Source organism: Terrapene carolina, unplaced genomic scaffold (assembly GCF_002925995.2).
Source record: "Terrapene carolina triunguis isolate 2854851 unplaced genomic scaffold, T_m_triunguis-2.0 Scaffold95, whole genome shotgun sequence".
In the NCBI taxonomy this organism is placed as follows: Eukaryota; Metazoa; Chordata; order Testudines; family Emydidae; genus Terrapene; species Terrapene triunguis.
Genome location: NW_020664446.1, coordinates 34200242 through 34204842, shown reverse-complemented (window position 1 = coordinate 34204842; position 4601 = coordinate 34200242).

The following is a 4601-nucleotide window of genomic DNA, read 5'->3' as shown; positions in this document are numbered from 1 at the left end:
CCCCCCCCCCCCATCAACAACTCAGTGGGCAAATACGGGTGTACCCCCACGTCCTTGGGGCCCTCCTTGACCCCCCACTTCAGGTGTACCTTCGCCACAGGCACCTTGAATGGGGTCCCACCCACCCCCGTCAGGGTCAGGTAGGTGTCGGGCACCACCCGATCTGGGGCTACCACCTCGGGCCGGGCCAGCGTCACCTCTGCACCCGTATCCCAGTATCCATTTACCTTCCTCCCATCCACCTCCAGGGGAACAAGGTACTCTCTCCGGAGGGACAGCCGCGCGCCCACTGTATAAACCAAAAACCCTGAGTCTGGAGCATCCAGCCCCCGAGAGGAGCTGGCCTGGAGCTCTCCTCCCTCCTTAGCAGGTGGTACGCTGCCAACCCCCTTGGCCTGGGAATGCTTCCCCTCGTCCGACTGGGTCTCTACCCAGTCAACCCTCTGTGGGTTCGGTCTCCTCAGTCTGTCCCTGAGCCTGGGGCACTGGGACCGTATGTGGCCTCTCTGGCCACAGTGATAGCAGCCCATGTCCTGTGGGTCCCCTCGAGCGGGTCGGATGGACCTGATGCTGGGTGTTCCCCTTTGGTGGGGGTTCTCCATATTTCCCCGCTGGGAGGTCCCATGGTGACCCTCTCTCTGCATTGTGGTGGGACTGTTCCTTTGGGACTCCTCCCTGTTATCCCCTGCCCGACTGTTCACAAACTCGTCGACCAACTGGCCTGCGTGCTGCGGGTTCTCTGGCTTTTGGTCCATCAACCATCGCCTCAGGTTGGATGGGCACTACTCATACACGTGCTCCAGTACGACTAGGTCAAGCAGGTTCTCTATAGTTTGGGCCCCAGCTGTCCACTTGCGGGCATACCCCTGCACCTGGTTGGCTAGTTGTAGGTATGTGACCTCATGGGTTTTACGCTGACTCCGGAACCTTTTCCGGTACGTCTCAGGGGTCAGCCCAAACTCGCGGAGCAGGGCCTTTTTGAACAGTTCGCAGTCCCCTGTCTCCGCCCCTTTCAGTCGGCTGTACGCCTCCCTGGCTGTGGAGTCCAGTGAGGGGATGAGAAACTGGAGCCTGTCTGCAGGGTCAACCTGGAGCAGCTCTCAGGTATTCTCAAAGGCCGTCAGGAAGGTATCCATGTCCTCCCCCTCCTTACGCTGGGCCAGGAAGCACTTATCAAAGCTCTTTGCAGTCTTGGGTCCCTCCTCACTCACCGCAGCCGGGGCCTCACTGCTCCTCAGCTTGGCCAGTTCCAGCTCATGCTGACGTTGGTCCAGCTCATGCTGACGTTGTTTCTCCTTCTCTTCCTGCTCATGCTGACGTTGTTTCTCCTTCTCTTCCCGCTCCTGCTTCAGTTCTTGCTGCCTTAACTCGAGCTCTTTCAGTCTCAGCTCCCTGTCATATTCCAGCCGCATCTGCTCCCGGGACGGGGAGCTCCGCTGGGACGATCCCCAGCTGGCCGCCGGGGTCAAGGTGCCCTCGGTATTTGCTGGGCTTCCCCCAACCCCTCCCCTAGGTATAGGTAGGCAGGATCTCGGGATGTCCTCGGCAGCAGTCTGACCCCTCCCAGCCATGTCAGACCCCGGGGCCCACGCTGCATCCGCCGGGCGGCTGCCCTCAGGCACAGGGCTCGGTTCATCCAAGCGATCCCTCTCCTCCAGCTGGGCAATTAGCTGTTCTTTGGTGGACCTCCCAATGCGCAGCCCCCTCTGCCTGCACAGCTCCACCAGGTCGCTCTTAAGGCGTTTAGCATACATCCTCTGGCTGGCCACTTGCCGGCCTGTGCTCTCCGCTTTCCACCATTCCCGGGAGACCCCTAGTGTGCCAGCCATTCTTGAGGTCACCACCTCTCTGCCAGGGTTGAGCTGCAGACTCCTCCACCCCGGGACCACTCGCTGCGACTCCCCGGGGGACCCTGTTACTGCAACAGTCCTTCTCTCTGGTCACACACTCCCAGGGGTCAATCGCCCCCTGAACTGTCTCTCTCTGATTCTTCAGCCCACCTGGTCCCCGTCGATCCCCCTTCGTTTTACTGCTCCCCAGTCACTTACTGCAGGAAGCGCCATCCACGGGGTGCAGTACATCCCACCACTGCCACCAGTTGTCACGGAGTGTGGAGGGACACAAGGCCCTGCGCCCCCGGCTTCCTGCGATTCACCATGACTCTCAGCCAGCCAGTAAAGCAGAAGGTTTATTTAGACGACAGGAATACAGTCCAAGACAGGTCTTGCAGGCACAAACAACAGGACCCCCCTTGGTTAGGTCCATCTTGGGCTCCTAGGGTGCCCCAGCCCCCTTGGGAGGTCAGAGCCCCGTCTGCCTCCCAGCCATCTCACCAGCCAGCTCCTGAAACTCCCTCTTCAGCGACCCCTCCCACAGCCTTTGTTCAGTTTCCCGGGCAAAGGTGTCACCTGGCCTCTAACCCCTTCCTGGGTTCTCATGTTACATGCTCAGGTATTCTCCATCGGTCAGTCTCCCATCCCCCAATGCAGACTATCCTAGCCACACTCCCCTGTCAGCATTTAAAGACCACAGTAAGAACAGTCCCAGTTCGTCACACCCTGACTAGACTCATGAAGCAAAAAACCTATCTTCCATGTGTCCTCCAAGATCCTGTCTCTGGCAGCATGGCTGGCTTTAGGGCAATACTTCCCCCATGGATGTACATTACAATGTCTTCCATAAAATTAATTCTACAGCCTGACCATCAAATTGCTGCAGACTTTAAGCCTTCTTCTAATGGGAGCATGCTGCATACAATGGATGTTCCCCACATGCATCCCCTTCAGATCTGATGCACCCCCAGTAGCCAAAGCTTATGGTACCACCACCATTTGGTGATCATGCAAAAGGTGATCATAGGCAAGGGTGGAACATGTGCCATTACCACAGCTCTCCACCCAGGCATTACCTTCCTGCCCACATACTTCTATGTCAGCTCTCCTCCATTCACAAAGGAAGAAGTACATTTGGGCCTCTGTAATCTTTATGACTGGATGATCTGATACATTGAGATCCTTGCATTCATTTTCCTGCCTGCATGATTAAAAATAAAAATACAAACTTAGAAACCGAAATGGATAAGTGGAAATATAAAATCTGTTAGAACTAAGCCATATCACATTGAAGTAATGATTACCTGGTTCATTCATTATTCTGACTCATTAGCAACTTTGACAAAAAATCGAATATTTGTGTAAAAAATAAAGTTACAGAATAAGGCATATGAACAAAGAAAAATGAAGATGCAGTAAAAGCCAGCTAGGTACCTAGTTAATTCTTCCAACTTGAAAAGGAACCTAGCTTCTAGCCCACATCTCTTATCAGCCACTCAACCTCCTAACAGCTGCTGTTCAGGTACAAAATACCAATCCTGTCTTAATAATTTAGCATCAAGACAACCATCATTCCTTTGCGCAACAGTCCTAAAATGAACCCTGGGCCAAAGCCTAATTTAAGTCAATGGGACTATTTGTGTGAGTTAGTGTAGCACAATTTAACCTAATAACAGCATATATTAATGCAGAATGACTGTCACTGTAATATTGTGTGAAGTGTTGTTGTAGCTGTGTTGGTTCCAGGATATGAGAATAGGGTGACCAGACGTCCCGATTTTATCGGGACTGTCCCGATATTTACTTATTTGTCCCGCGTCCGACCAAACATCGGTCGGGACGCGAATTGTCCCGATATTTTGCACTCCGGCGCACAGGCGGAGGGGGCTTGCGCCCCGCCCACCCCCAACTCAGCCCCGGCTCCGCCCCAACTCCGCCCCCTCCCTGCCCCATTGGATCCCTCCCCAAATCCCCGCCCTGGCCCCGCCTCTTCCCCAAGCACGCTGCATTCCTCCTCCTCCCCCCTCCCTCCCAGGCTTGAGTGACTCAGCTGTATGGTGGCGCAAGCGCTGGGAGGGAGGGGGGAGAAGTAGGACACGGCAGCCCGCCCAGGGGAGGCGGAGGTGAGCTGGTGCGGGGTGGGGAGCTGCTGGTGGGAGCTCAGTCCCCACCAATTTTTCCTATACTCCGGCGGCTGTTTTCTTTTTGCTCCGCCGGCGCCCCCCGTCCCAATATTTCATGTCTCTCATCTGGTCACCCTATATGAGAGAGACAAGGTGGGTGAGGTAATATCTTTTATTGGACCATCTTCTGTTGGTGAAAGAGACACACACACGCACATATGTGAAAGCATCTCAAAAGTAAACATAGCATTTGCGGACATTCGGTATGTTTTAAAAAATAAAAAAAACTGCATTATAATAACCAAGATTCTTTCTGTCTTTATCTGGTTCTCTCTCTTCTAAAAGGTAAAACTATTCAAAATGTTGAAAACAACCCATTATGGTTTGGGGGCCCTAGGCTCTATGCTGTATCCCTCTTATTGATCACAGGCTTATGGTCTTGATTTACCCCACCATGTCCTGATTCTCTTCCCCTATAGAGGCAGTTTTTGAGAAGACTATACTAATAGTCACTCCAAGAAGCAATAATGCCTGTTGGGTACCATTTTCCCAAGTACCAGATCACCTTTAGGGAAAAGAGAGAAACCCTGACACCAACTCAAGCATAAATATAAATTAAAACATAATGATTCTTATTAGCAGAGCA